The sequence below is a fragment of the Microtus pennsylvanicus genome, chromosome 10 (assembly GCF_037038515.1).
Source record: "Microtus pennsylvanicus isolate mMicPen1 chromosome 10, mMicPen1.hap1, whole genome shotgun sequence".
NCBI classification, from domain to species: Eukaryota; Metazoa; Chordata; class Mammalia; order Rodentia; family Cricetidae; genus Microtus; species Microtus pennsylvanicus.
The window spans coordinates 95,581,237-95,602,286 of NC_134588.1; positions in this window are offsets into that span (position 1 = coordinate 95,581,237).

Below are 21,050 nucleotides of genomic sequence, written 5' to 3' on the forward strand. Positions count from 1 at the left end.
CAGGACACTCAACATCTCCCTGTGGCCTACACACACACACACACACACACACAGAATACATAACACCCATATGCTATCCAGCTGTATTTTGTGGAATGACATCTTCATCCATGGTGAGCATTATAGCTTCCCTATCAACTTGACACAAATCATCTGGGTGTGAGGAACCTCAGCTGAAGAACTGCCTTGATCAGACTGGCCTGCAGCCACGACTAGGAGGCATTTTCTAAATTTGCTAATTGACAGATAAGTGTCCAATCCACTGTGAGTGGTACCATCCCCTAGGCAAGCAGGCCTGGGCTGCATAACAAAGCTATCTGGGCAAGCCAGTCAACAAAGTTTTTCTGTGGTTTCTGCTTCAAGCTCCTGCCTTAGCTTTCCTTAAGCATAGACTGCCTAACCTATAAAATGAAGTAAGCTCATGCCTTCCCAGGTTGCTTTTGGTCATGGTGTTTACGACAGCAACAGAAAACAAAGAGGACAGTAAGCTCCATGCATGTGCCCGTCTGATGGCTAGAAGCCCTTGTTCTCTCCACTGACTGACTTTTCATCCTCCAGGAGATTAAACACACAGCCATCTCAGGCCGTGTCTGAAGTCAGGAGAAGTAGATGCTCCAAGGTGTTTTATGGTTCAATCTTAAAAGTTCCCTAATATTGCTCCCCCTGCTCCATGTCTGTGTGTCTTTGTGTGCACGTGTGTTCAAGCCTTACCTAGATCCAGGGTGGATACATTTCCTTTCCCATAGGAGAAGAGGCAAAGTTGTATACGCCTGCCCCTGAGGTCATAGGCCTGAATTTAGCAATCTGTAATGTGGACCTAGAGTAGATGTTTTCCTCAAGGGGCAGAGATAAAGGGAACTCTGACCACTCATTTGGCTGTGACACAAATCTAGAAAGCCTAGGACTATGGCTAACCTAAAGCAAAGAGGGGCTAGGAGGACCTGGATGTTCTTAGAAGAAAGCATAATAGTTTATTTTTAATTAATTAATTGGTGTTTGGTGTATGTGCAGCTATGTTCGCACACACAAGCCAGAGGGTGTCAGGAATCTTCCTCGATCCTCTGTCTCATCATTTTGAGATAAGGTCCAGTGAACTAGAAGTTCACTGAATCTGCTAGGCTGGTTGGCCATGAGCTCTCATTACCTCTAACTCCCATCACTGGGGTTATATCGCAGGCAAATACAGCCATGCCTAGCCTTTTACTTGGGTGCTGGGGATTTGAACTCAGGTCTATGTGCTCCCACAATACGTGCTCTTACGTAGAACCACAGAACCACATCCAGTCCAGAACCACATCCCCATCCCTTGTGGCTGTTCCATCTCCATTTTCAAAGTGTAATAAACCTAGGTAGCTACCAGGAGGAAGACAAAGGAAGTGATCAGAATATTCACGGAGTCTCTGAGCCTCTTCATTTAATCACATGTTTAGAATTCCCAAGAGTTAAAAATTAAGAATGCTTATTGGAGTAAACGCCATTTCCATTGCTTGTGCTGTCAGTCCTAAATTTCTACTAATAACCACATCTATAAAAGCAGCAGGAGACAATGGTTTCTGAACAGCGTCCCATGTATAATTGATACATGTCCATTGCAGAAAGTATGGAAGAATCTGGGAAAGGAAAAAAGAAATGTCTCCAACAAACCTGTAACCCGGAGCTACCTATTAAAGATACATTCATCAGAGGCTTCAGCCTCCCGAAATCCCCACTTGTAACATCTGTATCTCCTGTCTCCCCAAGCTACAGACATCTTTTGCCTTGTGTTGTCTACTTTAAGTCAGGACAGATCTCACATGGAGTAAGTCTTCAGGCTGCCCAAGTCACATTGGACAGGGAGAGGACAGATCCATCCAAGGATGCTCAAGGACAATAAGCTAATGACGTCAAGGAATTCAGTGCACACTTGTCACCAGCTCTGTTACAATGCTCAGAAAGGCTTGAAGGAGCATAGGGAGACACACAGCCACTGGTGGGTCTCATCCCTCACAGCTGGGGAGGCCTGGTGCCCGACAACTGGGAACAGTTGGTTTTCAGCCACTCCTCTCAGCTGTACTATGGGCCCACTCTGTCTTGGATATGGAGCAAACAGCTTCACAGAGAAGCCAACATCAATGAAAAAGTTTCACAAATGCCATGATTTATAGACTCTGGGAGATGTAAATTGCTGATAAGGGGATGAATGTCACTCTTAACTCAATATGAATTGTTGAGCTGAGTCTGGTTGTACAAGCGATAAACCAAGGAATTCCAGAGGCTAAGCAGTTTGAGTCTACCCTGGGCTGTAGAAAAGACAAGTATGTGGGAGTGAGGATATAGCTCATCTCAGTGGGAGAGCACTAGTCTAGGGTGCATGAGGCCCAGGTTCACTTCCACTACAGTGTGGTGGGTAAAATTGTCAGATGACTGGAAATTGGAATTCCCTTCGGGCTAATGTGGCCATAGCATTGAAAACATGGAAGGAAGAAGAAGAAGAAGAAGAAGAAGAAGAAGAAGAAGAAGAAGAAGAAGAAGAAGAAGAAGAAGAAGAAGAAGAAGAAGAAGAAGAAGAAGAAGAAGAAGAAAGAAGAAAGCATGGAAGGAGGCAGCTCTTGCAGAAACACACACACACCCCCATTCACATTCACCCTGAGACTGTCAGGACATGGGGCAGGTACCTGCACTTGCATACACAGAAGCAATAAAATAAAATATGCATAAAATGAAAATATTTTTTTTTCTAAAAAGAAGAGATGGATCCCCAATTCTAGACTTGAGAATGAAGCAAGCTCATATGTTCTGCTTCTGTTTTGTTTCACTGTTTCTAACATTGCTGTAACAGGGATAGGTTCTGGGAGGGTAAGCAGAAGGAAATTGGTTTTGTTTCACTTTTCATTTGTTTTTCTAGTGAGAAAATAGGTGGGTAGGCTAAACCCTACTAAAAACAAACCTGCTTACAAGTGAAATTGAAGTGGTATGGATTGTGCTGTGTGTGTGAGTAGGGTACAAAGAGTAAGAACGAGAACCCAGGGCCTCCCGTCTAACTGGACAAGCTATATACAACACCAGCACAATCTCTGGGGAAAACTTCACTTCAGCACCTTAGTCCTTCTTCTGTTGTTGTGTCTGAGTACTGGATTGGGTTATTTTCAGGGCTGCCATCAGGTGAGGGCTGGTGGGGATCCTACCTCATCCCACGATGGCACAAAATGTAACACGGCAAGAGGTAGATAGCTAAGAAATTGAGCCCAGTTGACTTTCCTGTTAGAGGTACTGTGGACATAACTAACTCATGAATGGATGACCCCATGAGCTGTGTGTGTGTGTCTGTGTGTGTGTGCGTGTGTACGTGCGTCCGTGTGTGTGTGTGTGTGTGTGTGTGTGTGTGTGTGTGTGTGTAGAGGTGGTCCTCAGGATTCTAAATAAGAAATCATATAAATTCTATTGTCTGGAGCTTCTAGTCCCCTACTATCCCATTCTAATGGAACCAAGGCAAGCGCTGTGCTTCTGAAGCTGGATATTTCCCTCAGAGCTCCATGTGCAAGATAGCATCTTATAGAGATCTCACTCTTCTCCTTCTGCCATTGCTGCTGACTCATTTCGTGGCTTTTTAAAAATCATCTTTACATAGAGACCTCACGTCTAAAAAATATATAGGCAATTTCTGAAGGTTACATGGATATCTGAATTCCCCCATTTACTGTCAGGGGACTGAGCACAGCAAAGAAGGAAAATACAATAATTGTTAGGAAATGGCAGGCTAAGTACCCAGTGAAGGGCTTCATTAAATGTGACTTTTGTCTACATTCAGTTCTGTTGTGTGGGGTTTTTTAACTAGTATTGGATAACTAATTAACTGCTAGGACCATTTGACTTCATAAAGAAAGGGTCTTCACAAAAATTAGGGATAGCTTTAGGGAGGCCAATGAATATATAAGAAATTACCTTAAAGAACGCTGAGTAGCCTAAATCACTCTCAGACAGCAGAAAGGCACTGACATGTGTCTTTCTAGTGACTGCATTTAATTGATGAATAAAAATGTGTGTGTGTGTGTGTGTGTGTCTGTGTGTCTGTGTCTGTGTGTCTGTGTGTGTATAATGGGTTATTTATTTAGGGGTAGACTCACAGATCACAGTCCTCTGTTAGAATGGGGAGCAGCAACTGAATCCCGCAGCTGGAAGAGAGAGGAAATGTGCTTTACATCAGCATTTATAGTGTAAGAGGCCACACCCAAGTGGGCTGGGAACTTAAAGGCTACTGGCTGTAGGATTTCTTACAGAATGTGTGTGACAGAGAGAGTGATTATTATGCTTTATCAGTAGAAAACATGTTCTCAGGCTTTTAAGAGAAGAACAAGAGCCATTGCCAAGAGCTTTGGTGGCCTTCTGGTTGTTTTATAGCCATCCTTGGATGCCCACTTACATTGTGCTAAATCTGAATGATAGCAACAAATACTCAGCTAGGCTGTTATCAATTGAGAAGACAAATTACCATATTCATAAATTAAGTATTTGCTCTCTCTTCTTTAGTCAAACACAAACATTTGTTAAAAGATACTTTTCTTTAACCAAAGATTTTCTCCCAGGAATTAAGCATATGTTTGAAAGCCCACCTTGCTGCTTGAAGCTTCTGGTTTTCCATCCTGCCAGGCACCCAGAAACAGTTACACTGTGTCATGACTGTGAGTTAGCTAGCCAGTCTATGGGAACTTGTGAACTAGGAGAAGGGATTCAGGTCGGGCATTGCAGGACACACTGCTCTCTTGCCAGGCTTTTATGGGAAGAACGGCAGGACATTAAAGGACTCAGGATATCCCTCATTGGAAGGTGGCCACAAAGGCAGTATATGAGCAATAGCTGTGAAGTTTTAAGTTCTAACTTTCAATCTAAGAGAAGCAAAGACTGATGTATTGACACTGAGAAAGGATGGGGGATTTCTGAAGATGGAGTCATCATCACACTAATTATACAGAACTGGGCTAATGAGTTAGCAAGATGGTCTGGAACTTTCTGTAGTCACAGGAAGGAAGTGAACTGTCTAGTGGTGTCATGCCTTGCACACACATCCTCTCCACACAAAGGCGCTTTTATGAAATGCTCAGTTATAATCAGAATCATGTTTGGTGAATGATGACCCACAATGAGAGATGTTAATTAAACAAATTTGAGGCCTGTGTGGAGGTTCTAGCAGAGGTGATCATCTCTATATTCGCTTGACTAAAGACCAGGCCTCCTATCAGAGAAGAAAGATCATCCTCTTCCACTGATCAAACAGCTTCTGGAGGGGTGTACACGGAGAGGAAAGGGACACTTGCCTAGCCAACTTGATCAACAGAATCAACCCTGGGATCAATGTGAAACAAATGTTGCAGCCAGATTGCTCTCAATCCTAATTGAATACATTTGTAAGAATGTACCTCAGATCCAGAGGTGGTGGCTCATGCCTTTAATCCCAGGACATGGGAGGCAGAGGCAGGCAGATCTCTGTAAGTTCGAGGCCAGGGCTAGTTCCAGGACAGGTTCCAAAGCTACAGAGAAACCTTGTCTCGAAAAAAAACACACAAAAAAATGTAACTCAGACAAAATAGCATGAGATACCCTTTGCCATAAGATTATCTTGCATGTCACCATAGAACCTTCATCTGGTCATGGATGGAGAGAGATAGAGACAGAGACCCACACTGGAGCACTGGACTGAGCTCCCAAGGTCCAAATGAGGAGCAGAAGGAGGGAGAACAGGAGCAAGGAAGTCAGGACTGTGAGGGGTGCACCCACCCACTGAGATGATGGGGCTGATCTAACAGGAGCTCAAGGCCAGCTGGACTAGGACTGAAAAAGCATGGGATAAAACTGGACTCTCTGAACATGGCAGACAATGAGGGCTGCTGAGAAGCCAAGGACAATGGCACTGGGTTTTGATCCTACTGCATGTACTGGCTTTGTGGGAGCCTAGTCTGTTTGGATGCTCACCTTACTAGACCTGGATGGAGGGGGAGGACCTTGGACTTCCCACAGGGCAGGGAACCCTGACTGCTCTTTGGACTGGAGAGGGAGGGGGAGGGGAGTGGGGGATCAGGAGTGGGGGAAGGGGGAGGGAAAAGGGAGGCAGGGAGGAGGTGGAAATTTTTAATTAAAAAAATTATCTTGCCCAGTGGATCAGTAACATTGAAGACATACAATGAATACTCTGCTTTGGACAGTTCCTGGTTATTTTGGTTTACTTTAGTTGAAGGTTCTAGAGGGATACAGTCTATCATGGCAAAGATAACAATGTAGTGGGCAAGGAAGGCTGGAAGGCAGTAGCAGGGACAGGATAGTAACAGTGTAACTACTCTCAGGAAACAGAGGGGAGTTAGCAAGTGTGACCAGAGTATATGATCTCAAGGCTAAGTCGTAGTATCTCACTTTATCCAAAGAAGTTCCACATCTTAAATGTTCTGCAGCCTTCCCAAATGGAGATATCAGCTGGAGAGCAAGTCTTCAAACAGATGAGCCTATGTGGGACAGTACATATTCAAATCACCATATCTTGGAAGGTCCAATAACTGTTGATTAAGTCTTGCATAAAACCAGACACCAGTTCTCATTTTTGTAGGTGATTCTCCATGCCTCTGTCCTAATTTTGGGCCCTGGGCTAGCTAAACTGGACAACCTATGATGTGGGAGCTGTCCGTGGTCCTTAAGTACTGTTCTTGCCTTTGAGATCTGCTGGAATCTTAGTCAAACCTCTCCCTGGTATTTTAAAACTCGTGTTAAACACCAGAACATATCAGGCTCAAAGAGGAGAGGAAAAACTTTGATGCCACACATGAACAATATGTTAATGGATATTTATAAAACATTTCATGAGGGTGGCACATTGGAATGAAAGGTGCTACATGAAGAAAAACTGTGATAAAGTAAGATTTAATTTGTCTCTAATTTTAGGATATAGCAATAAGATAATGAAACTCTATGGGAGGCCTCAATGTATAGACACATAATTATGTAGCTGTGCCCACAACCCGAAGAAGAAAATATTGCATTATTAAACAAATTTGAACACATAAAAATGTTTCCTATATATGTGTGGTGGTGTATACTTACAAGCTAGGTCATTTGGAGTTTGAGACCACTCTAGGTAAAGTATAGAGTTCTATGCCTTCCAGGACTCCACAGTAAGCTTAAGCAACAACAACAACAAAAATGTATACTGATGATATTCTCTGATTGCAATGCAATGTAGTTAAAAATTACAACATGGACATTTTAAGCTCCCTCCTAAATAATGATTTTATCAAAAAGAAATGTAAACAAAATTTGCAGAGTGTTTAGAGAGCAGGGACAATAAAAATGACTTCTTACAAGAAATAACTATGGCAGAATGAAAATAAATTATTGTTTTGAACAAAAAAAATAAAAGATTAGTGTGTTGAGGAAAGTGGCATTAGTGTTATGATAACTATGGAAGCAGGAACTAATGAGTTAGGAAAGAAATCGGGCTAATCCATGCATCAAAAGCTATCCCTCAGCAAAAAGTAGGGGAATACCTTGGCGAATTTGGAGAGAGAGTTCTCACTACAAATGAGCTCTCTCAGTTCTTTCTCTTTCTCTCTCTCTGTGCATGTCCATGTCTGTATCCATGTTCGTGTCCATGTACGTGTGTATGTGTGTGTGTGTGTTGTATATAGAGAAGAAAATCAGAGAGAGCTAAGTGAACAAAGTCAGCAGGAGAGTTAAAAAATGCAGTGAGACAATCAGGAGTCTAAAGAAAGGTACTATTCAAATCTTTTCAAATGTTTGTAGTTGCCAGTAAGAGCATTTTCTACTTTCTAGAAGTCTGAGTAAACAATTCTCCTGTCTACTGCTTGTTTTCCCCACACCATCATAGGTGGTTCATGCTTCTCCTATTCTCAAGTGACACAGCTCATGAAAGACCCTTTGTGCCAGTGTGTCTTTTAAAAGAGTGACCATTCCCTTCTATGTATATATGAAACCACCATTTGTTGGATCCCTACTATGGGCCAAACAGAGCATAAGAGATTGGCAGGCATATCTGCTAAGGACACACCAAATCTTTCAGATCCTCTCTGCGTAAAAAGAAGTTGAAGCTCATCGAGTTTAGGTTCCCTTTTCTGTATTGCATGGCTTATGATTCTGAGTTCTCTGCTACAAAGTTCAGCTTTCCTCACAATGCTATACTGCCTCTCCATGGTTAAAGATAGAGAGTACACATTCATAAAAGCTGCACACGGCTGCCAAGTCATTGAGAAGGAAGGCTAAGGTAATTCTGAAAACAAGAGTCACAAGTCCTCAACACCAATTTTAAATACCTCCCTGGGAACCAAGTTCAAAAGTCACGTATTTGGGAGCTTAAGACAATTACATACACAGACTCAAGGAGACCTGCTCTCATGCAGTTCAAGTGCTTCAACGTGCTTATATCTGTGTGCTTCCTGTGCCCATGGGGGTAGGCAGAGAAAGGGGTTGCATTCTCTAAAAGTTAACTAGGAGAATTTGAGGAAAGGTCTGTCACAGAGCTAGGGAACTAACAAGCAATGGGTACTAGGGATTGGCTTTGTAGAGTATCTCCTTGTTCTCTCTGTCTCTCTGTCTCTCTCTGTCTTTGTGTGTGTGTTTCTTTGTCTCTTTCTGTGTCTCTGTCTCAGTGTTTCTGTGTGTCTGTTTCTGTCTCTGTTTCTCTCTCTCTCTCTCTCTCTCTCTCTCTCTCTCTCTCTCTCTCTCTCTGTATCTCTCTGTTTTATAGAGGTCTCTTATTGGCTCTCATCAACCAGGATCAAAGTAGCATGGACATCTGAGTGGGGTACTAAGTCAAGATTAGCCTCCTTCAGTATTCTGCACAGAGGACTAAAATAGAGAACCTATGAGATGGAAAAGCACCCCAACAGACAGCCCCAATCCTAACTCAATCTCAGGATCTATTTGTGTACACTCTAGTTCTTTAGCCCTTGGGATAGAACCCAGGGCTTTGTGGATATTGGGGCAGTGTTCTCCCACTGGGCAGCATCCCCAGTCCTAAGTCCTGCATCCTATGTCCTGCATCGTTTGTCAGGAATCACAGTCCCGTGGAGGCTCTCTACAAAGCAGAACACTCTTGGATGCCATGTTCAGTCTAAGTGCCTCACAGTGAAGGGAATTTAGGCTGATGAAAAGAGCCAGTGGATCTGCCAACCACTGCAAAAGCTAATGAGCTTAATGTCAGGAAGAGCAGAGTCAGAAAAAGACAAGTATAAAGACTAAATTGAAGTGGACCAGATAGCAGACATGGAATATGCAAGAGAATTGCTGGGGAGAAGAACTCGTTTCACCATGATTAGTAAGGTCCTTACTTCTAAAACTATCTATCAGTGGCAAGGAATGAGATGGAAAAAGAGAGCGCCTGTCGCCTAGAGAATTCAGTCTTGGGCAAGACTGCCACCTGCTGCTGGGGCTGCTGCAATAGAAATGTCTGAACTGGGCAAACTAGGCTAGAGAGCAGAGGGCTCTAAAACTCTGAGCCAACCTCCCCATTCCAGAGCCAAGCCAAGACCCACTTAGATGATTAACCAACTTGTCGGCCCATGAACGTAGGACCCTAAAGTATGGATTTTCTAATTTGTTATCTCTGTTATGACTTTAAATATTCCCCAAAGGCTCATGTGTTCGAGATTCAGTCCCTATTCTGTGGTGCTCAAAGATGGTAGCGCCTTTGAAAGGAGGAGCCTAGGGAGAGAACGTGAGGTCTTGGAGAGTGAGCATGCACAGTGGATATTGACGTTTCAGCCTCTTGGCTTCATGAGCACCATGAGATGAATGTCATTTGCCGTATGCTTCTGTTGTCGGGCTGCCATAGACCCAAAGCACCAGGAATAAGCGACCATAGGCTGAAAATCTTTAGACTGTGACTTTGAAATAATTCTCTTGAAACAGGAAGATGCCCCAGTGGATTGAAGTGCTTACCTGAGATGGAAGGAGAGTTGTCAATTCCTGAATGTTGTTCTTTCCCCTTCACATGTATGCCATGACACCCCATGTAAGCACACATACATATACACCCCACTACCATCACCACTGCCACCACCATCACATATGTATAATAATAATAAAATAAATAACTCTCCTCCTGGGAGTTGATAATTTCAGGTATTTGTCATTGGTAAGATGCCTAACAATCAATTAGCTACCTTCATATGGATATTACCACTTCTCAGTGAGGAAAACCATTTCGATCAAATATCCCAAAGTTCATAATGCTTTTAAATCCTCTCAAAAATCACAAAATGTGACTCAAAATGAAGGAGTTCTTCACTCGACCTTAGGCCTCATGCTGAACCTCAGCAACAGCTGTGGGTGGAGTCACTTTTTCCTTGCTCGGGACAATAACCTGTGTACCCAGATTAAAAAGCAAAGGCAAAATTCTGATGATTTTTAAGAAAAAGTATTATATTGATAACCTAGACATCTGTTCATTTATTCAGGGACAGAGTTCTGAAACTGGGCTGAGTGTTCTGTGTACAGTCTGCAGAGACAGAGGAAATACGTATGCCCAGAGAAGTCACAGTCGCCTTTATCTAGTAGAAGCTGAGCTGCCTTCTATTGTCTTCTTTGACCTACTGTATCCTTTTTTTCTTCCTTTCCTTTTTTTTTAAACAAAAATACAGCTTTTAACAAAATTAAGGTTTTCTGGTTCATTTGTGTGTGTGTGTGTACATGTGTATGTGTGTGTGTGTGTGTACATGTGTATATGTGAGTGTGTGTACGTTTGTGTGTGTACATGTGTATGTGTGTGTGTTGCATTCCCATGTTTCTGGTGGGGGTGCATGTGGAGGTCAGAGATCAATGTTATAAGGTAAAGCCATTTTAATTCTTTATATGTTTGTACATAGATATAGTTTAGGGGGCTTCAGCAGCTGTAGGTTTCTATATTCCTTCTTTGTCAAGACTAGTATTATTTAATTCTCCCAGTTTTCTTCCTCTCCCCTCCACTTCCTCACCCAAATCTATCCCTTTCTGTTTCATAAGTCCCATTTAGACCAGTGTATTTTATCTCCCATTACATGACTGCCCCCTTAGGAAGGTCCTGGCCTCTATGAGTATTACAAATGAAACATATCTAAATATTCAAAGCTAACATTTCTACTGGGTAGCTTTCACAACACTGGAAGGTGCCTTGTGTAATTCTGAAGGCGAAAAATAATCATCAGTCTTACCCAGCTGTGAACTCTGTGAGCTACAGTAATTGCTGGCCTGTAAGACATTTCTTGTTGCTGCAATAGTAACCACTTTCTGCTTAAACTTAAGGTCTTCTCCACAAGATAAAAAACAATATCCATCACCAGTATCAGGCCAAGAACCAATGGCTAGAGACTATAGACCTTTGGATAGAACTTACCACTATTATTCTGTTAAATAGACCTAGTATTAAACCAACTCCTAATAGCATACTATTATACCCATCAAAGAAGCTCTGTTTACAGTAGGCAATGACCAACAGTTATCCACAACTGGCCAAGGTAAAGAGAATAAGAGACTGGAGAGTGTTCAGTCCTCAATGAATATTTATACTACCACCCAAAGGTTTAGGGGTCATTGAGGAAGAAGGGGCAGAAAGAGTGTAAAAGTTAGAGGCAGTGGATAACTATAAGGGAATGGTGTCTCCTTGTTGCATGAGGAGGGTGGCCCTTTGTTTGTCCAGGCTGCCTGGCTAGCTTACACCTGAAATAACCACACGGAAATTGTATTAATTAAATCACTGCCCAGCCCATCATCTCTAGCCTCTTATTGGCTAACTCTCACATCTTGATTTAACCCATTTCTATTAAATCTGTATATCAGCATGAGGTTGTGGCTTACCGGGAAAGATTCAGCATGTCTGATTCTGGTGGCTCCATGGCGGCTCTCTCACTCTGCTTTCTTCCTCCCAGAATTCAGTTCTGTCTTCTCCACATACCTAAGTTCCACCCTATCAACTAGTCCAAGGCAGTTTCTTTATTCATTATCCAATAAAAGCAGCACACAAACAGAAGGACCTCCTACACCATCTCCTGGACACAGGGGGGCGGCTGCACGTATGAACTCACAGTCGTGTGGCAAGGCCTATGCTAACTCAATCCAGAGCAAACCCCAGCATAGACAGGCAGTTGGTATGAAGCTCCACCCCCAGATGAGAATCCTGACAATTCCCAGGTGCTAGGAGAAGGCGACTCAGTTTTCTCTAAAAACAATAACGTAAGATGATCAGTAAACACCTCCTCTGGCTATTTACTAGTGGGCAATGGAGGACAGAAGAATCTAGAAAAATAAGTCACTTTAGTTCTGGTTATCAATTATAATTATACCTAACTGTTAGTGTCTGAAATAGGAGATAGACATCAAATGGTGTGGCCCTGGCTAACAGGTTCCATCCTCAGCATCACAAAGATGGAAATGGTACAACTAAGAAAAGCTGTATCTCCTTTTTATGAATCGCTCTGTGTTGGCAACACCACCTGCCCTTATGCTTCTCCACACAGGGCCCCATGAGCACCCTGAGGAGCAGTCCATGGTGGGAAGAGGACAAACTTCTCCAGAATTGGAGAAAAGAAACTTTTGTGGTGTTTGGGATTCCTATTCCTTCCCTTCCTTTCCATTTGTCTCCTCTTCTTAACAGTTCTTTCCTTCCTACGGTGCTTGCTTGTTTACTGGGGGTAGAAACTGTATTCCTTTCACAAGAGATAAAGGCAGTGGGTCACCTGTGTCCCGAGACCCTGGCACGAAACCGATCTTGACGGAACAATGTGTGTTCTCTCATTTGCATATTTTGCCTTAATTGGATCTTAGACTCATTCTGCTTTCTCCTCATTTAAAAGTCCCCTAAATTTCCTCCTCTTTGAGAAATTAGGTTTTCTTCCTCCCTGACTCCCTTGTTTATATACAGTGTCTGCAACTGTGAGGAAGTGATCAGCCAAGGACAAACGCTTCAGACAAATTTCATTTCGCAAGTACCGTGTATGATTTTACCGACATCAAAGCAGTTTTGTGCCATCATGCGATTAGAATTGTAGAGTAGCCCCTGGCCCTGCAAGGCTGAGCACTTTTTCTCTATTACTTCTCTGAGGGTGTGAGGTTAATATACACGAACACCTCACGGAGCTTGAAGGGTATTCACGAATGTCTGCTCTCCATTTCCATTCAAGCGGTAAGGTTAAATCCCAAGTGCAGGGGGGCTTCTGAGAGTCTATTGTTTTACTTCCACAGGTTTGATCTCATTTTAACTGCAATGGCAAAGAGACACGGGAAGGAGTGCCTTTGATAGAGTCACCCCAACTCCAAAAGTCCAAGATGACACATGGAGCTGTGGGGGACACCAAGCTTTGGAAAAACAGGTACTTGAGTCCATCAGCACCCAGCTGTGACTCATTTGGGAAAGCAAGTGCAGAAAGCGCCTTTTTACTTTCGGATAACAGAATAGACTTTTGCCGGTTTCCAATGTGTTGGTAGACATGAAAGGAAGCTCTAAGGGACTCTGAGTCACCGTTCTAGCTTCATCTGGGTTGATGCCATGAAACACTTGACCAAAGCACCACAGGGGAAGAAAGGATGTAGTTCAGCTTACAGATCCCACTCCATCATCCCAGAAAGTCAAGACAGGAACGTCAGGCAGAAACCATGGAGGAGTGTTGCTGGCTGTCTCTCAGGCTCACTCTTAACTCCCTTTATGCTACTCAGTGAGCCGCTCAGGGAATAATGCTTCCTAGAGTGGGCCTTCAACATCAATTCTCGGGCGAGACAGTCCCCAAAGACGTGCTCATGAAGTAATCTGATCTGGGTAATAACTCAACTGAGACTCCCTTCTCAGGAATCTCGAGGCTGTGTCACGCTGACAGTCAAAGCTCACTAGCGCAGTCACATTTGAAGCCTGAGGTCCCTGATTCCACCCCTTATTTTAGTTTGTTTATGAAAGCCGGATGAACATAAATGGGAAGGATTTGTTGAGATATCAGCACAGTTTCATGGTCTGACTTTTTTTTATCAGAATAGTCAATTACTTAGCAAATGATACCTCAAAGTCTTCACAGAAGCAACAAAGAATTTCAGAGAATTCACCTCTTAATACTATCATATTCCTACATAGACAGATGTTCCTTCAAAAAGATCATCACTTTCCTAGAGACAGATCAATATGGTGATTACTCAGTGCATCTGGAAGGAGAGAGGTTTAGAGATATGTAAGTCCGCAAAGGTAACAAAATCTCAGGGGAAGTAAGTTAAGAAGATTTGCTCTGCTTTACCATGACTAGAGCAGTCATAAAGGCTACCAAGACAGTGGATTATACATGTTCTCACATACAAAAAAAAAGAAAGCTTGTATGTTCATATATGAGATAATTGCTAAATGTGGCCATTCCCCAATATGTCACAATATCTCATTGTCCTTCAGAACATTCCACTATTTTTATTTTCTAATTTATAAAATGAGTAAGATTATTGTTGCTAGAAAACTGACAATTGCTGCTTTGTACAAATGTCTTCTGTGCCACGCACATGTTGCATGCTGTGTTTAATTCTTAAAATACTTTGTTTAACTCTTAAAATAATTCTGGGTTATAATCATTTTGCAGCCACTTCTGGATTGAGGAAAATGAGGTATCTTTGGTATCCATGGAAACATACCTTAGGAACAAAGCTTTGTGTTTGCTTTATATACAAAAAAAATCTAATAAGCAAACTTATTTTGAACAATTTGACAAAGTTGTTCATTGTTGTACATAACTCAGAGACCCACAAAAAATGCTGCAGGCTAGGAGTGGTGTGGCTCAGTGGGTAGAGCATTTGTCAGGCAAGTGTGGGGCCCTGGGCTCCATCCACAGTGTTCCACACCCAACCAAAAAGTGGTGTTTCTATAACAGACACTGTGTTCCAGCTTTTTTTTTTCTTTTGTATGTGAGAGCATGTATAATCCACTCTCTTTGTGGCCTTTATGACTGCTCTAGTCATGGTAAAGCAGAGCAAATCATTATAACATTTAAGAGTCACTTAAATGTCTGACTGTCTATGCTTGCTTTGAGACAGGCTATTACACTGTAGCCCAGGCCAGCCTCAAACCCAACAATCTTGCCTCAGTGTCCCGAGGGCTGTAGTTTGTTAGGAGCCATCACGCCCACCTTGGCTGTGCCTTTAAAGTAATTAAATGAACATCTATGTAACAGGGAGCTTTGGGTAAGCATAGAGGTCAATAAGAGAACATCCCTGTAGAGTTAAATGTCCTCTTTTGGTGACTACATCGTTGCCTCTCAGTAACGAGTCTCTTCTGTTAAGTACTAACAGACTGATTCTGCTTGCAGTTGAGCCTTTTGGCAATAAAATAAATGACTAATTTCCCCTGGGGTCAGGAGAAGTCATAGAAACTAGTTCTGACTAAACCAAGTAAGCGGAAGTTGTTGGAGGAGGGATCGGATTTCCAGAAGTCTCCTTCACCACGCAAGCATTGTCAGGACCCCAGCCTGGTATCTCCTCTGCCTTCCGGCTCATCTGGGAGTTCTCTTTTCTTCATTGGCCTTCTCTCTTCCTTTCAGCCTGGATCCTCAGCAACCATCAAGACAGGTGAGGTGGTACAGTTGTCTCATTTAGGTCAGGCCTGTGGGAAGTACCTCTACTCTAAATTACCTGGTAGCTTTTGATTGGTTAGCCTGGAGTTTCAGTTGTCTTTAAGAGAGGCCTATATAAGAGAGCCCAAGTTAACTTGCACTTACATCTGTAAATCACACAGGGTTAAGGTCATTTGTAAGCTCAAGGATCCTGCAGGCTTTGTCTACATTTTAATTGACCTTAGCAGGACTTCAGATGAAAATGTTGCATTGTATATGGAATATTGGCTGGGAGAAGAGATTTCAGACGCTCTCAAATGTGAATGTATGCATGCATGTGGACACCACACACACACACACACACACACACACAGTATGGAGGAAGGTGTCCATTTCCCTAACCACATTAATATTTTCATTGTTTTCATGTACACCAAAATAGTGTGCTGTATATAATAAATAAGAACAATAAGCATTAAAAATGTACATAAATAGTGTGTAATAGAGTGTGTTCTAGCTAGTTTTACATCAACATGACACAGGCTAGAGTTTTCTGAAAATAGGGAAACTTAATTGATAAAATTTCTCCCTAAGACTGAGCTGTGAGCAAGCTGTAAGATGTTTTTTAATTCAAGATTGATGGGAGAGGTGGGTGGTGTCACCCCTGTGCTGATGGTCCTGGGTTCTGTAAGAAAGCAGGCTGAGCAAACCATGAAGAGGAAGCCAGTAAGCAGCTCCATTGCCTCTGCATCAGCTCCTGCCTCCAGGTTCCTGCCCTGCTTGAGTTCCCATTATAACTTCCTTTGATGATGAATAGTGATATGGCAGTGTAAGCCAAAAACAACAAACAAACAAACAAACAAAAAACCCTTTCCTCCCCAAGTTGCTTTGGTCATGGTGTTTCATGACAAAAATAGAAATCCGTATTAAAATTTAATTGTCATCATTCGGATTACTCTTTCCAGGCAAAATGTGGTTAGCATGGCAGAGGAAACCCATTTCCAGCTTGTTCCCAGTGGATCCCCATCCATCCCATTCAGATCCAGCATAGGCAGCTTCTGTCCATTGTTCCTCCTCTCTCTACCTCCCATCCTTCAAACATCTCCCAGGACAGGGATTTGTGATTGATTTCTCCCATCACCATAACAAACCTGTAGAAATTTCATGATTTAAAACAATACACATAGCTGGGCATGATGACATATTGGTGTGGGAAGTCCTTATGTATATATGTTGCTTTTATTGGTTAATGAATAAAATTGCTTTGGACTGTAACAGGACAGACTAGGGTAAGGTGGGATAGAGGAGGAAAGAAGAAGATGGAGTCAGGGGAGGTGCCATGTAGCTGCAGAAGGAGACAGATGCCCCAGAACCTTACCAGTAAACCATGAGCCTCGTGGTAAAATATAAAATAATAGGAATGGGTTCATTTAAGATACGAGAGTTAGCTAAAAAGAGGCCTAAGCTATTAGCCAAGCAGTGTTGTAATTAATACAGTTTCTGTGTGATTATTTCAGGTCTGGGCATCCGGGAAACAAAAGAGCGATCTCCTACTACAGCATATGCCTTTAGTCTCAGCACTTGAGAAGTGAATACAGAAGGATCAGCCATTCACAGTCATCACATTCATCCTTGCCTACATAGGGAGTTTAAGGCTAGTCTGGGCTATATGAAGCATCATAGATAGATAGATAGATAGATAGATAGATAGATAGATAGATAGATAGATAGATAGATAGATCTATAGATAGAAGATAGATCTATAGATAGATAGATGATAGATCTATAGATAGATAGATAGATAGATAGATAGATAGATAGATAGATAGATAGATAGATGGTAGATAGATAGATCTATAGATAGATATGAGCTCCCTCATGCTACTGCAAGTCATAAGTCTACATTAAGTTGCTTGGCTAGAATCACACTTTATCAGGCTGAACTCTTTTGGAAGACTATTGAAGACGATCTATTTCCTGCCATTCTCAGCTTACAGAGGCTGCCTGTGCCCCCTTGGTTGTGTCTCTCTTCCTTCATCTTCAAAGCCAGCAATGTAGCATCTTCACATCGATGTCTGAACTACTAAAAGGACCATTATGATTGCATTCTGTCCACCTAGAAAACCCAAGACAATCTCCGCATTTTAGAAGCTGCAGATGGGCAAACCTAGTTTCATCTATAACATCAATACTCATTCTCTATGAAGCCTAGCACGTTGGTCTGGAGATGAAAAAGCAGGCAGTCAATTTTTAATATATTTTATTGATTTTTTTTGAGAATTTCATACATGAATATAATGTATTTATCATTCACCTAACTCTCTGGAACTCCCCCTCCCCATCCTCCTACCAACTATGTGATGTTCTTTTTTATGTTTTTTATGTCCCACTGAGTCCAAAATCAACACTGCCTATATGTACGTGGGCTTGGGACATGGTCAACCTATCAGGGACTTCATTTCTAAAGAAAACTGACTCTTTCCCATTGGACCCACTAACTTTCAATAGCTCCTTAAGTACGGGTGGGGGCTTGTATCCCTCATTCGTGTTGGAAAGCAGACTTGTTTGATCTTGTGCAAGTGTCTTACAGACAACCACAGCTGCTATGAGTTTGTGAGCAAAGTAGCCCTAACATATCTAGAAGACACTGTTTTTACCCCAACCCTCCCCAAACTGTGGATCTTACAGCCTTTCTTACTAATGTTCCCTAAGCGCTGAAGGAGGCACGATGCACAGGTCCCATTTATAGCTGAGGACTCCACAGGTACTTATTCTTTACATTTTGGCCAGCTGTGACTCTGCACATTAGCCTCCAGGAAGTAAGCATCTTTGGGAGAAGATGTTTCAATGTTGCAAAGGTCCTTTGGGCCAACCCAGTTACAGCACTTGTTATATAATCCAGTAGCTTCGGGATCAGCATGAGGATGCTTGAGAGCAAATCTCAGCAGAGCTCTTTCGCCTATTATGAAAGGGACCAGTTTTTTTTTTTTTTCACTGCCCTGGGCAGTTCCCCCTTTGTAAAAAGGTAATATTTATTTCATTGATTCAATAAGAGAATTAAAGTACCTTACATAACCCATGCTTAGCACTTCACGGAATGTGAGGCCCAGAGCAATTACTAAATAAATGGCAGTGTTGTCTGTGATCACACAACCCTGATTAGAACTCCAACATTTTGTGAAAATTGGGGGCTTATGAGTTACTCTTCTCCCTTCTCCATCCTCCTCGAATTTATGTATTTTCTATTAAATGGAGTCTTGAAGAACAGAATAAAAGCCCACCACACTTACTCTGGATGCAAACCCTAAGAGGAAAAAAAACTATTTCGTAAGCCAGCTGCCAATGTGACTGGTGGGCAGGAAGTAGCAAACTGCACAGTACAGTGTGACAGACAATCAGGACATTGAACTCAGGTGTAGGCTCCGATGGGCTATCAGTGAGCATAGTGTGAGCCTGGGGACCAACATGGGGATCCCAGAATGTCAGGAACACTCAAAGAGGGCAGAGTTCCAACTTTCTAAGGGAATGTGGGTCTCCTCAGTAATTGACAAATGAGAAATAGTCGGAGCATCTCCAACTGCCCAGGAGGAAGAGAGAGTGGGAGAGGAATTGGATTAACCAAGTAGGCCGGGCAGGCTGGTCTGTCTCAGAACATTAATTTGGAGAGATATTAGGTTAAGCATTGCAGAGAGGCAATGCTAGCCTATGAGAAGTGGCTGCCCACTCTGCTGGCCTCAGAATTTCCCAGGAGATGACAATTTATTTCAGTTAAACCCGCTACTCTCTTGACAGTTCCATGTTTTCACGAAAGAGTATGCAGTTGCCTAGGAAGATCATTTTAGTTCAAAGAAATACTATAGCTAACAAATAAGACTAATTAAAATACGTTGAACTTCTCTAGAGGTATGCATACATGTACTCTGTAGGGGTGTATGTATTTGTGTGTGTGTGTGTGCGCGCGCATGTGCACACTTGTGTTGAGGTCAGGGAACAAGTAGAAGTCCTTTCTCTCCCTCCCTATGTGGGTCCTAAGGATAGAAGTTGTCAGGCTTGGTGGCAAATGCTGAATCATCTCACCAGCCTAATCAACCTCTTTAAAATATGGGTTCCACTTACTATTAATATATAGGTGCTTTCTGATACAAATAGTAGGTACAAAGAATTTATTAAGAGAATATTTAATATCTCATGGGATGGTGGGAAGCCTGGAGACTGAGACTTGGAAAATACAAGTCCAAGAATAACCAAAGCTGTCCCAAAAGGTCATGACACGGGAGCAACCAGCTTAGGGAATGACGGTCACCAGTGGACCTGTGAGAAGCTGCCCAATGTACTGTGAGTTAATCCAGCTGGACCAATGAATTAATCCAGGATCTGCACCCATGTCTTTGCCCTGTGTCAGCTTCCTCATGCCATCAGAGTAACCTGGACAACTTGGAGAGCAAGGCCTGGAATTCTTACAAAATGAGAAGATTGACCTTATTCCTCTAAACCCAATCTCTCTGTCCTTCTGGCCGTGGGTAGAAATACACCAGTCAATGGCATCTAGAAACGGCAATTCAGAACTTCCCAAGGCTCTGCAGTCCATAGGCCAAAAACATGAGTCACAGAAAGTCCCCTCTGCAGTGCAGTTCAATGACCTTTGTAAGTTACCCACTTTATTCATTCCAGCGAGGTGTTGGGAGCATCCTAACAACATTGCTCACTCTCTTAGTTACTTTTCCCATTGCTGAAACCAAATGTTCTAACCTCAGCACCTTCAAGATGGGCAGATTAATTTTACCTTACAGTTTGAGGGTATAGCCTATTATGGTGAGGAAGTCACCGGGATAGGAGTATGAGGGGCTGGTCACATTATATCGGCAACTAAGAAGCAGAGAGCAATGAGTATGTGTGATCATCCAGTTCCCTTTCTGGGAGCTTTGCTTGAGCATTTTTTGTCTTATTGGTTTTTACTTTCATATTCTGGTTATTCTGGTTTCTGACTTTGTGTTTCTGTGGGGTGTGTGAGCTTCTTGTTTCATTTATTTTTTTAGAGAGAGAAAGAAAGGGTTTGGAATTGGGTAGGGGGGGAGGGAGGAAGGGAGGGAAGATAGGGGGGGAGTCAGGAAAAGTGTGATCAGAATATACTTCCTTTCTAGGATTCAACCTGGGACCCCAGTCCAGGGAATGATGACACCCACATTCAGGGTGGATCCTTCCACCTCCACTAGAGTAATCTACATGCTCTCTCAAGGGCATGCTAAGCAACAAGTCTCTTGGGTGATTCTAGATCATGTCCAGTTGACAATAGTAATGATCATGCCTACTTAATCCCTTCAGCCCTCTAAATTAGGTTTATTAAGTTCAGTAAGGCTCACAAATTACACAACTTTTCTCAAATCACCTGGCTGGAACAAGAAAGGCCAGGATTCAAGCCCAAGCATGTTCAATTTGAAAATTCATGGTGTTTTCACAATTTCAGTACCAAAGCCTTCCTGAGGAAAACTTAGTCACTTATCCACAATGTCAGATTGAAATCTTTACTGA